The sequence below is a fragment of the Hetaerina americana genome, unplaced genomic scaffold, assembly GCF_022747635.1.
Source record: "Hetaerina americana unplaced genomic scaffold, ioHetAmer1.1.p SCAF_38, whole genome shotgun sequence".
NCBI lineage: Eukaryota > Metazoa > Arthropoda > Insecta > Odonata > Calopterygidae > Hetaerina > Hetaerina americana.
In genome coordinates this window covers 1023115-1037580 of record NW_027286963.1, presented here as the reverse complement: position 1 = coordinate 1037580, position 14466 = coordinate 1023115, and the positions used below count along the sequence as shown (strand labels likewise).

Here is a 14466-nt window from a genome sequence, read left to right as displayed (position 1 = left end):
GCCAATTTGAAGACGAAAGACTTCTATCAAGTCAAAGGTCTATCAAGTTAAGGCAAATTGCTAGGTACGATAGAAATTTGTTTCTCTTTCAATGTTTTTGGTAAACATTTGTCCTTTAGTCGTTTACTTTCGCGTCTCATTTCTTGTTTACTTTCCTATCGTTTCCATGACGGTGTTTTGGTAAACATTTATTGTTTACTCTAATTGTTTACGTTAGTATCTCAGTATTTGACGGGGTATTCATTGGGTGTGACGGGTTTGATTAAATTAATCGGAGAAATTCCAGATAAGCAACTCCCTCATGGATTCCTGAAGGGTGAAGCCATTCCACGTATTTCATGACTGTGATCAAGGGTATGACATGAGTTGAACTCCCAATGATAAGGAGGTGAAATGGTGATGTCGTACTTCCATGCGTCTCAGAAAGAATACATGGTTGGATTTCGGCAAATTAATATGGAGCTGTGTATTTCCTGTAATGTTGAAGTAGTCATGTATGTTACATTCGAGTTATATAAGGAAGAGTTTGGAACGGGCAGTGTGACAGTTACTGACAGAAAATATTGGAGAATTTACGATCAATAACAAATGGCGTCCGCTTCCTGAAAAGGACCCGAGCGCTGTGTTAATTACCAGATAGCCCAGGTTCGATTCCGGGTGATACCTCTGAGCTACCTTTTCGCTTAATTCAAGGTTTGTGGTTTTATTGTCCACGAAATAGGTCAATTTCATGATTTAATTCGACAGCTGATGAACAAAAACAGTCGCATACTAAGTGACTCCGTAAATTATGTGGACTGTTTTTATTTCCTGATATTTTTTATCGACCATATTGGCCAAAAAGTGTTGCCCTTTTAAATTAATCGCCCTGGAAAATGGGATATATATTTTTAGCTCACATTTTCCGCCACACACGAACGTAGTAAAGGTTTTTTTTACGCTCGCAATAATAGTTTTTGTTTTTTTTATCACATATTTTCTGAAGTTGTTGAATATTTTATTCGCCGTGCTTTCGAAGAAATTAAATTGTTTACCTTCTAATTAAAAATTATGGTGCTCTAAACATAGAATATAAACTTATTTACATTTATTCTAATATTTTTAAAATTTCCTTCCCTTTCACTCTTTGACGCCTTACCTAGAAGCTCTTCAAATCGACCTAAGTTGAAGTTACTGTCTAATTATATATTAAACTAGTTCATTAAATTGAAGTTTTTGCCATTCGGACAGATTTTATCCTGTAAGATTGTTGTGCCATGTAAAAAACCAGTATTTCTGTCATTCTATCTGTATACACAAAACTTTAAGATTTCATTGTTAGTTTTTTATTCGGAAGTTCCAACCCTAAGCCTACCTAAGGCTCGAAATCGGGATTGTAGCAGATTATTCATGCGACTCATCCAAATTCATCCATATATGTTTACCTCTGTGGACTCTTTTTAATAATAATAACGTATTGTTGTATCTATGTACGTATCTAAGTAAACACCTCAACGTCCCGCACCTCTTCTATCGCTGTCGGCGGTTCGTAAATAGTGTGAAAGCAATTCTTACCTCTGGCTGTCCAACGGCTTGGGACATATTCGAAAAATGAGTTGACGTCCAATCTTTAAATGGAATAGAGTTGTTTATACGATATGCCGACCGATTCTCAGAACAGGTCTGCCAGCGTACAAGTTTATCCAATGCACTCGTCATTTTGATAGCCATATGAAAACCATTGCATACAGGTATAAGACTTGAATAATTATAAATCTCTCCTTTTCTAAAATTTATGCGTGATAAAAATTTGGAACTTTCATTTTCATAGAAAAGCCCCTAGTCGAGCAGAACTAGGTCGAGGACTTGTAAGTTTACTTCGAAAACTAGACCAAGATCTAGGTAACGACATCTAGTACCCAATCTGTCGTAGACGGAACAGGGAAAGGAACGGTCCCAGCTTAACTGAACGTGTGATTAAACCCCATTAGTCCCACTGTACGTGGTCTATCCAATAAATACGCGGACTGGTGCAACCTGGCAGCCATGACGCTGACTAAGCCCCGCCCACCAGCGGCGCTAGTTGTCTGACACCCAATGAGCCGTCTGTGTTTGTCGAAAATGGAATTTGACGAAATCACGGTACAACGAATCAACATAAAGTTTTTTGGTGAAGTGCGGTAAAAGGTATCAAGAAATTACTGAAATGTTGTCAGCTGTTTACTGTGATGATGCTCTGAGGAAAACATCTTTTTGCAAGTGGATTGAGCGTTTTAAAGATGGCCGACAAGACGCCACGGATGCTGCAAGGCCGGGACGACGTTAAACCACCTGTGTTGACGACAACATTGATCGTGTGCGGTCCCTTGTCCTTAGCGATCGTCGAAAAACTGTCCGAATGATAACTGATGAACTGAATTTAGGAAAATCAACAGTGCACACTATTTCAACCGAACATGAGGGATGGATACTTCACCATGACAATAAACCTGCACATTCAGCATTGATTGTTCGCCAGTTTCTGACAAAAAATTCAATCAACATCCTTGAGATCATCCTCCCTATTCGCCAGATATAGCCCCCTGAGACTTTTTTCTATTCCCAAAATGCAAAAATGCAATGAGGGGACATCACTGGGAAGATGTAGACAAAATAAAGCGAGAAACGACGAGAAAACTAAAACGCCTAACTGCCAAGAGGACTTCTCCTTCCAATGGTGGGTTAAAACAGTGGAAAAGAAGATGATGGAATAAGTGGATAGCAACGAATGGAGAGTACTTTGAAGGAGACAGAATGCAGAGGTAGACTAAATTTTGCATAATAAAGTTATCATGGTCTCAGTTCATGTATTTATTGGACAGACCTCGTAGTTATGTCAATTTCGCATATCGTATTATGTTAATTTTTATTTGGTAGTCTACCATTTAACAAAGGTTTTATATGGAGACCAAATGAACAACCCTTAATTTCTTAGCTTCGTCTGACAAGGCAAACACCCCACACTATAATAAACCCTTATTTAATTCCGGATACTTCCTTCCTCCCTTCGTTCCATACAAAATCACTTTCCTTTTCCTCCCTGAACTTTGCACGCCTTACATTCTCCCTTCTATCAGAGCCTTCAACATCCCTGTGCCAGTCAAAATAATGTCTGCACCCATCTTTCCTGTCTCCTTTGGATTTCTTCCAAAAATGTTCTCTCCACCCCCACCTTTCCATTCTGTCCATTTCTTCTTTTCATGTTCCTCCAAACCAGCATTACAAAAGCCTCCAATGTACTATGTCTGTCATCTTGCTTCAATTACTATGTTTTCCTGTCGCACTAAACTACGCTCCATGTAAAAGTTTCGACCAGACTTCTCTTAAATTACATACCCAACGTCCCTGCCACCAATTACTTTCTCCACATATGAAAGCTCCTTTGTCTTTATACATACATATACATACACGGTGCCCTGCAAGTCACCTCCAGGGTGTGTGGCAGGGGGTATTACACAACAGGATACTTTTGACGCAAAATAATTTTTCCTCCTAGCGCGTTCGGACAACGTTATTCTAATCCCTTATCGTTTGTGGGAAAAATGACATCTTAAATCTATCTGCTCTAAACTTAATCTCTATAATTTTATCTACATTATGTATTACTTTGAAGCTACAGATAGGGTGTGTGGCAGGGGGTGAATACAGACTAATTTTGACCCTAATAAGACCCTACCGCGGTCGGATAATGTTGTTCTGATCCCTAATCGTTCGTTGAAAAAATGACATCTTAAATCTATCTGTTCTACACTAAATCTCTGAGACTTTATTTAAATGATCCCTCCTGCATTAGTACCTTGGAGTTTAACATTTTCAACATAACATTTTCAACATAACATTTTCATCATAACATTTTCGACATAACATTTTCAACATAACATTTTCAACATCATCACTGCTAAAGAGACAACGGTATGTAAGGCTTTGTAATTAGGTTGACTCCTTCCTCATTTATCAAACCAATCTTAGTTTTGACGAAGCTTTCAGTTTCTTGGCATTTTGTTCAGTCAAATGGAGGTAGTTCCGGCATTTTGAGCTTGAGTTTATGTCAGCGTAAAAAAGTGGAAAAGAGAAAACTGTTGAGGATTTTTTATTGTTCATCGTTTTTAAACGTGTCGATGTGTGGTTCTGGAAGGATGGTGACGGAAGCCTATGGTAGAAAACAGAGATATTTCTCAAAATGGAGGAAAAAATAAGACGAATACGCTGGAAACGCAAGGAAGTGAAAAATTCTTACGTTTCACCCTTACGTACAGGTTATCCTTTAACCATTAAGACTGTAACGTGTTAACTAAGGTTAAACAACAGGCAGTAATCTTTAAAGCGTAAAATCCACACAATATTCAATTTTATTCCCAGTAATTATAGCCTATCATCATTTGGTTCAACAATGTAAAAGTTCTGACACTTCGGTTATATTTGAAAAAACTATTTTCCTTGCTTTTCTCAAATGGTCCTTAATATGTGCTTAGTACGTGATTTTAAAATATATTAGAAAGTAAATGAATACAAAAATGGCTATATTTTTTTGTCGTTCATAATTTTGGAAATTTTTTCGTAAAAAATTTAATTCGATCTATTTACTATTTCATTATTCCAAATCGAGGAGACTAAAAAGATGATAAAAATAAAATACTGAAATCTCAATTTGTACATCACATAATATCTTATGAATATTTTTTTTCGAGAACACAGTCGACTTCTCATATTTCGAACGTTCCAGAATATAATAGTCGAATTTCTAATGACTAATTCAGACTAATGACACTGAACGAAGGATTAAACGGGAATAGAAGTCCAATTTTAAACACATGTCAAAGGCTTTGCAATCGTTATTTCGTTATAAGATGACGGAATCTGGGTGAAACTTACTCAAATGTCTAGTGATCTCAGAAAAAGGTTAGGTTTGACGTGGGTGGAAAGGATTTTCTGAAAATTTAAGGTTTACTATTAAGGAGAAATTTTGCTATCTTGACCAGAAAGAGGAGATAAAAAAAATCACTTTCCGGTGCATCTTCGAGGGTTATCGTTAGTTAGTCATTAACGAAACAAAGTTGGCACAAAATTATCTCCTGATGACTAAGAAGTGAATGTACGGTATCTTCCGTTCTTTTCCCCGTTTGTTGTCTTAAATCTAATGGATGACTCTCGGTGCTTAGTAAATCTCCGAATACGGATTACGTGGTGGGAAAATATTTTCTTCTTCCAGTTAAGTAGATTAATGTATAGAAGATTATCGGAAATCTGAGTCAGAAAAACGCCCTTAGCAGAAGTAGCGCAAATTATTGCCGTTGAATTTCCAGTATCCTATTATCTTTTTTCTGCAAAGTGATCGCTGATGACACCGAAAAGGTAACGGAATTCCTTTCTCAGGAGATAATTTTCCGAATAAAACGCGTTTTCGAATTTGCCCCGCCATTTTTACTCTCGCGGTAGGAATCGAGCGTAATGTATCTTTTCGCGATTAAATTGACGTCATATTATTTTATCCTCCTCCTTAGGAATATTATTTATTGAAAATTAATTTTAATAATTCATACATTGAACCGACAAACCTCAAAATAAATCTTGCTTGTAAATAATTTGGTTTCTTGGATAGTCATAATTTTGACATATGCCTAGGTTTAAATATATTTTATACGCCAGTACGCATTTTTATGTTTCTTCTGTCACAACTATTCTAAGTGCGCCGCTAGAGAAGTCAAACGTAATCGAGAGTGAAAATATAACTATATTTATCAATTGAAGGCATTTGAAGTTCGCGGTCACTTAAAAATTGCGGGATTTTATGCCGGCGGTAACAAAGAATAAGTGATTTGTTTTTGTAGCGGCGTCCTAACAACGTAAACAAACGGTAAGAACGTCTTTTGTCAGGATTATTGAATTTTAACGGTTTAGTATTTCAAGCTGAGTCTCTCTTTCAATAAAACATAACCTCTTGGTTGAAAACATTAGAGAAATTTCGTTATTTAGTTGAGTAGAGAGTTATTATCTAAATAATGTTTATTTAAAAGGCGTATTAGCATTTTATAACGTCGCCAACAAGGTCTACAGTGAGTGTGACAACGTAATAGGCTGTTTACGTCGAATCATGATCTGCGAATTGTACCTTCCCTCTTAGCCTCAAACGGTTACGAGTTAAATGATAAGTGTACATTATGTTAAATAACTGACTTGGTACTTTATTTTTCAGTTAAATCATTAATATCTTATGAAGAAAATTATGTATATATATATAATATATTTAATAATAAAATGTATATAATATATATAATATGTGGATCGCGGTAGTCCAGTGGGTAGAGCGTTGGACTGCTGATCGGAGGGTCCCGGGTTCGATTCCCGGGAAAGGCACTCTGGGCACCTGCAGCACCACCCAAGCTAAAGTGATTTTTCGGGTACCAGGTCTTCCTGGGAAACCATAACCGGCACAGGGAAAGGAACTGGCCCCCCTACCCTGATGTGTGAATTTCACACGCCGTATAGGGCTTAGTACTGCGTGATCTGTACCATCATCCACTAAACCGACCTTCGGGTTGATTACTGTGTTTATGGTTACAGGCTGGAGTAAAAATATATTTGTTAAATCAACTTGAAGATCGACTTCAAAGTTAATTCTAATTCAACTTAATTGAAATGAATTTAATCGGGTTTTCAGATTTCAAACTTGAATCAGATTGAAAACCTATTGCATATAAAGTAGGCATAACTAGTTAAATTTTAAATTAAATGTCCCTAAGTATGCTCCGTACAGTAGTTAAGTAATTCTAATTTATTGTCAGCATTATTCTACCGAGGTGGATTTTTCATGGGCCATGGTGCTGTGTATTACTACAATCCAAGGCCATAATTAGAATAGCACAAAATATCCTTACGCCCTATACTATGTATAACAATTACTCATTACTTAGCCCTACCCATTTTCTACCTCCGTTGATTCCATACAATACTTAAACGCATACTTTTTCTCTCTCTATATCGCTTTACCAGAATTCACCCTTCAATATATCAACATCTTCAGCAGCCTTATGATTTTTCTCAGTATCTCCTGCATTTATTTACCCAGAATTCTTCGAATTTCTACGTGCAGACGTCTATCTACCAACTACCACGCTAAGACCTCCTTCTTTTGTTTCCCTTTCCGTCAATTTTTATCTCCTCTATTGTTCTCCACACGAATTGTTCCAATTCTAATTTAGCACATAAACAATCAATTTAATCGAATTTAAACTGTTCGCTGAACTCATTTTCAAATGCATTGAAAGTCAAATAGGACAATCAAGTTAACTTCCGGAGTCAAATGTCCCCTATTTCTCTTTCCTGCGCCAAGCAACGGCTGAAGTGCACCGTGTCTACAGAAGTTTACCGTTCGGACAATGAATCGAAAAAAGATATGGCGTTTTTCGCGCCGCAAGTCTTTGACGCCAACTTTGATACTGCTCCGGTAAACTTGACACGGTGGTTTAATCGACTCGCTTTTAATCTATACTTAACCATCTCGTCTCTCCGTAATTCAAACAGAACGATCCGTGAATTTTATCGTTTCGGAATTTGATCGCTGCTTCGACCATGCCAGGAAAGATTAAGACTATTAATGGTTATCTCATCATGCTCACGAAAATAAACCTAGAGGAGTCTTTTTTTGTAAATACATGTTCCGGGAAATGGACTTTTATAACCCCTGGACTGGTGATTTAGATCATCAGGACGACTTATTATGAAGCGGTGAAATACCAGAATCTGCAGTACGCTGGTTCAAACCTTTTTAAAATGAACTCTCGATTATCTGTATTAGTGAATGAATGTTTAAGCACGGATTAACGAAATGCGCGGAAAATATTATCGTGATATAAACGGCTATTTACGCAGATTAGCCATTCTGGTTCTGGTTGGAAGCCGGTGGTTCAGCGCCGAAGAAAGAGAAACCGATCGTTTTGTTTTTGGAATACGAAAGGCATCCTGTTCATTGAATACCATGAAAAAGGGAGAAATATTAATGGCGATTATTACTCCAACCTTCTTGACCAGCTGAATGCCAAAATTCGCGAGATGAAGACAAAATAAATCATCTTTCGCCAGGGCAACGAACCTGCTCAAAAAGGTAAGTTGGCGGGGGAATACTATGGGATTTGGGGTACAATTTGCTCGGTTATTCCCCTAATATTCTCCTGATTCAGTACACTCAGACTTCCATCTGTTCCCAAACTTGAATAAATTCTTTTCTGGGAAGCACTTTGCGTCCAATGAAGAAGTTGAGACGGTCGTAGATGGATATTTTCACAGTCTCTCACTTCCGGGAAGGAATATTGATGTTGGAGACACGGTGGACCAAATGTGTTTCAGTCAAGGGAGATTACTTAGAAAAATGAAATAATTTTTTAACCGAAAATCGCAGCCTTTCATTGTCAGGCCGATAACTTATAACCTTACCCTCGGAGGAATGTTACAAAAATGTCTTCAGTGCGCACGTGAATATCATGCAGCGAAAACACCCTTTGCCACACGATTCCTCCGTTGAGAGGGGTGGGCGGGAAGTGGTTACCAATGTATGACGTAGGATGCTGTTTACGACTTTTCAGTAAACCTCGAGGATGCAACCGGACTTGTGGAATTCGGAGAGAATTAACGATCATGAGATTTCCATGGTGTCCCATTAAAAAAAAAAGACACTAAAAATCAAAAGACAATAAATGTTTTGACATTTTGTGCTATGCACGGTGATTGATGGATGGAATAAGACAAAAGAATATCATTATTCCGCAAAATGGTTCAAATCCTACGCTAATAACTCGATTCCTGAATCTTTTTTATCGAGAATAATAAAACTTCGCTGTGCTTCGCAGTTTAATTCTCAATAGTGCCGAGACTCAACAATGCCGTAGCGGTGTCGCCACTGAATCGAATATTCCCGAATTCTTGGAAATGAAACTCAATGGAGGCAATTGCCTCAAAATATTTCCTCACTTTCGTGGCTAGATAGTTGAAATCCCTACCAGAATAGGGTGTAGCGTTTTAAGATAAAACGATTCTCAGATCTCCCACTTTTTTTTTGTTATATTGTGCAATAGATTGTGTTGCCGTCACCACCACACATTTAGAAATAAATGGCCGAAACGGTCACTACGTATAGTTTGGCAGATTTCGGCGAAAATCTAATCAGTTTATTTAATCTTACCAAAAGGTTTTGACTAGAAATTTATTGATGATTGAAGAAATAGTTTTAAATTTATCGGATTCATTAATAAAGTATTGAATTCACTCAGACCAAAGGGAACAGGCATTATTCGGAAAAGGATCAGAATGCGTTTAAGGAACCTCGGGTTTTTTATTTTTATTTTAATCCCAATATCTAAATATTAAAATGAATTCAAAAGTTTACAGATCAAAAGTAAAAAATAAAATCAAAATTAAAAATTCCCTACACATCATGCAATTGTTTAATCCATTTCAATATGGCAACCTTATTCAAAACGCGATTATCCCTATTCGCTTATCTTCTTAGGAATTTCTCGGTGACAAATGTTATTCATTTTATTATCAATGAAAGTCGATAAATGTTTACTGTTTTCATTAGTATTTCAAGGATGGAATCATTAGCTGTATCGCCATACATTTGACAGTTGTCTAGGTTAAGGATACTGTTTACCATGAAACATGTTTTCATGCTTCTTCGATTAGAACCACCGAAAGTGGTTCGCAATTGGTGTAAAAACTTAGTTCAGATTGTATATTTCGTGATGACACTCCATTTAAGGCACTTTTAAATTCGCGCTTACAATAAAACTGCAGGATAATATGCTGCCCGCCAAAGTAGAGATCTGTTTATTTTTGGAGGTGTCTTAACAACGTAACGTTTTGAAAAGAATTGACCAACATGCTTCATGGTTGCACTCTTTAGACGAATTCCCAACAGTTGAGTAGCGCTGTGCATCTTATCTTGACGTGATTTTGTGATTGGGTAAGTCCATTCAGAAACATTATAAATCGAAGACGTTTTCGAGCGGTGTCCTGAACGAAAACTTTGACGGAAAATCCAAACGCTTCATGTTAAACATGGCCGCTGTAATGAAGTCAGTCACGTTCAAAAGTTTCCTGTAAAAAGGGATTTTTTAATGTTTCATTTTAAAAAGAGGCTTTTTTTTAAATTGTTTTCAATCGTTTGACCACAGATGTGTTGACAATTTTCGTTTACTTTATGCAACTATGCCCTTCCCATTATTTTTCTTTTCTCATTCCAACAAACGAAATATTTTGTCATTATTTCATCTGACCTTTATTCCATTGCCCATATTTTTTCTAACATCTCCTCTTGTATACACAAAGAAGTATAATTCCATTTAGATACGGTAGTTCATGTGCCAGCGGTTATCTGTAGAATATGACTTTATCCCCCTGGCTTGGTCAGATACAGAGTTTGTCTTCTGTTTGATTAGTGTTTTTTTTTAAATTGCACAACTCCGTTCTCTGGCGTATGGCAGGGATTTTCTTTTTTTTACGTATCCGGTCATTGGGGTAAATGGGTTTAGCATTAGCTTTTTACACAAATTCGACTAGTTCATATTGTCATACATAATATTCCCTACCGCTGTGGCCAGGAACCGTGTGAGCAAGCAAGAAATCCATATATCGATCTTATCGATAGAGATGTTCTCTTATCTTCACGTTGTGGCCTCGCCTTCAAAAGTAAATCGTCACTAGAATCCAGAAGAGCTCTGTTTAATCGAGCCATGATATAAAAGAGAAGGGAACAGTTGCATTGCTTAAGTTAATATATATATATCTATGCATAAATATATATGCATATACATATATATATGCAGATATATATATATATATATATATGTATATATATATACACACACATATATATATACATATATATATACATATATATATAATGTATAACACTTAGCACTAGTGGACACAGACAAAAACACAGAAACACACAAAAAAGAGACTCACTATTTTTCGAATTTTCGGTGGTCGTTGCCACCTTTATCAAGGAGGAGAGGGACAGAACTCTACTCAGAACTCAGGAGTTCTTTCCCTCTCCTCCTTGATAAAGGTGGCAACGACCACCGAAAATTCGAAAAATAGTGAGTCTCTTTTTTGTGTGTTTCTGTGTTTTTGTCTGTGTCCACTAGTGCTAAGTGTTATACATTATTATTCACGTCCGTGAGTCTTTCAAAAAGTGTTATATATATATATATATATATATATATATATATATATATATTAATACCCTACCTGGACTACAACCTTGACGTGGTGGAAGGGCTTGTGCGTTCCGATGACCCCTAGAGCTGTGCTGGCGGGAGTAATAATAATTGCTCCTGGTAGGGTCACCCATGCCAGATAGGTCGAAGGTTAGGAGCCAGACGAAACGTGTCACGTAATAAAAACACTATTGAGGAAGGCAACGGGAAACCACCTCAATTATCATTCCCAAGATTTAAATGATGGACCAAATAATAAATAATATGTATATAATATATCATATATACAGGATATGTGGGTCGCGGTAGTCCAGGGACTACTACCAGGGACGTTGAACTACTGACCGGAGGGTCCCGGGTTCCATTCCCAGGCAAGTCTCTGATTACCTGCAGCTCCACCCGAGCTGTATGATTTTTCGGGTACCAGATCTTCCTGGGAAACCATAACCGGTGCAGGGAAAGGAACTGGCCCCCCTAACCTGATGTGTGAATTTCACACGCCGCGTAGGGCTTAGTACTGGGTGAACTCTACCATCACCTACCAAACCAACCTTAGGGTTGATTACTGTCTTTATGGTTCTATATATATATATATATATATATATATATATATATATGTATATATATATGGCTTTGTCACTGAAAATGTTTATAAAGTTTGTCGCTCTAGCTTATTCAAATTCAAGCATCTCATGCTGCCAATACATTTGTATTGGCAGCATGAGAGCATATACATCATTGACTTGAAAATAATGCTAACAAACAAATTTTACATAAACTCCTGGAAGATTATGTATAATAGCGACGTACATCGAAGATATATAAATTAATGAAATATTCTATTTTTATTAATTTTTAAATTTAATCATACAACGCGAATATTTTATCCTCATTTGTCCAAAGGAAAAAATACACAATGATTCCTTGACAGAAGATAATAAACATATTCCTTTAACTTTGAAACTTTGTAAGAAATCAAACTTAGTAAAAACTGCCTGATGTATTTGAGTCAAACCGCCATTTTATCCTTCGAGAGGATAAACACAAATTTATTGTAATTTTAGACGCTTGTACCACGCCAGATTATGTGGGAAGGCATATGTATAACACAAGAGGGAATACGTTAGAATGACATTTTTAAATATTAGTTTTTTAAATGAGATATTTTCTTAAACCTCCACATATTAAATTCGGTGCTACCTTGACCACGTGAACGTAATCCGTTTTGCCCACAGTTCCTGTCTCGATACTAAATTTTACTTTTCATGTCATAGGAGATCAATTGATATATTCCCAGATTTATACAATTTTCAAAATTAAATTAATAATTTAAACGGTTCGCCAATATGGCCATTTAGCAAAGGATAAATTCGAAAACAAAGAAATAATATGTCTGGAGTGAGGTTTTTTTAAAACAACAATTTAACTCGTGGGAAAAGGAAAACATCTGGTTTTGGATGATGGATGATTTTCCTTCATATGCAAATTCACAAAAGAACAACAAAAGCCACAGATACTTCCTTTGTCCATGTAGTATTATTCATACACAACGTAACAACTTTAATTAGACTAAAGAAGGTTTGGGGCCTTGCACGTGCGTGTCCGCCATATTGCGTGAGTTCGAGGGTGACGCTTAAAAGTGTACTACAAAAATAAATGGATTCCCGCCAACGGCATCGTCGGAAGCGCGCGCGCAATTGAAACACATTATTCCACATTGTTACCCACGTGGTCTTGCGACACGCCGCATTCGAAAATCACTCAAAAAGTTCGTTTCTCTTGGATAAAATCTAATCTAGAAGCCAGAATGATATTTAAAAACAATTCATCTGTTGGGCGCTTCTTAAATCGACGTGTCGATTTTAAATGTTTCTTTTCCTAAAGCAATCTTTACTAACTCATACCGTCCCATTCAAGATGGCCGGGTTTGACACTTTTTTTTAAGGACAAGCTACGGGAAAAATGAAGATCATTAAGACTTCCAAAAATGAATAAAACAGCAATCTGGTGAAGTGTCAACAGACTTTTCGAAATGAGGGTGGCCCGACCTTATTAAAAGAGAAAGCTTTCACTTTACCTTTGGATATTTGGTATTTGGAGTGCAGGAACCCGGTTGAAGTGGGAAAGATGATGATGGTACGCCGTCCACTGGCCGAGAGGTCAGTTAGTTCTCCTCCTATCTTCTTTCTCTTCTTACGGGCAAAGAAGGCCTTACACTCCCAAGGCTTCGGTGATAACAGTGACAGGCGAGAGATTGCGGCACCTTACTTTCCCACAACCCCACCCCACCCAACCCCTTCCTTCCTTCCTTCCCAGAAGTCCCCAAATCCCTCCCCTTACCCCCTACCTCGTCCACCTGCATTTCCCAGTACCCTCCCCCTTACTCTTTCCCCCCCACCAATCTACCTACCACCCTTTCCCCATATCTTGTTCCCCTCACCTCCGCCCCAAGCACACACAATTACGCTGTCCACCAATCGGCTCATTTTGAAAAAAAAACATTTTTTCCAACTCTCGTGGCATATGGCTGCCCTTTTTATCTCTATCTCTTAAACGCACACACACACACACACACACACACACACACACATGCTAGCAAACATTCCGGTCGATTGTCCAACGCCCTTTCCCTTAAGAACCCACAGTGTCTCTTCTCTTATAAACTGAGTCCATCTTTCTTGATAAGGAGAATGTCCGGCGAGGAAATTTTATGAGAAGGAACAGAAACACATTCATTGGGTATTCGGTTACGGTCGCGAATTGATGGCAAGATTTGAGATTTGTTCTCTTCGTCCAGAGCGTGACGAAAAATCGTCTCTCGTCATGCACTCAGTGCGTTCGAAAACCGCGATAGCGATGCGAATAGTCTAGGTTGTATCCGTTCGCTTGGAGAGTTCAAAGAAGGTGAGCAGAGATTAACTGACGAGTTTGCACCGAGGTTTCCACTATGCTACTATATGAGTAATGCTCATTCTCTGGGAAAAATAGATTTATTGATTTGCGTTCTTGTACAAATGCATAAAATTCTTCAAAATAATCGCACCCTGTATGAATACACTCGCGCAGAAGTGTCTGCCATGCCTGGAAGGCACCACATTGAAACTCCTCGACGGGAACCAAATTTAGCCCGAATATGACCCTACCGCGATCAGAGAATGTTATTCTGACCCCTATCGTTCGTGGAAAAAATGATATCTTAAAGCTATATGTTCTACACTTAATCTTTCTTAAT

General features: G+C 37.6%; 1 protein-coding gene across 1 annotated transcript in view; it reads right to left on the bottom strand.

The window, feature by feature from the left end:
- Positions 1-13480, bottom strand: part of LOC139691584 (prion-like-(Q/N-rich) domain-bearing protein 25) — a 41865-nt gene extending 28385 nt beyond the window's left edge. Inside the window, exon 1 of the mRNA XM_071589476.1 lies at positions 13312-13480. The gene's annotated coding sequence lies outside the window, so the exon portion shown is untranslated. The remainder of the gene's footprint in view (positions 1-13311) is intronic.
- Positions 13481-14466: the final 986 nt, after the last annotated feature.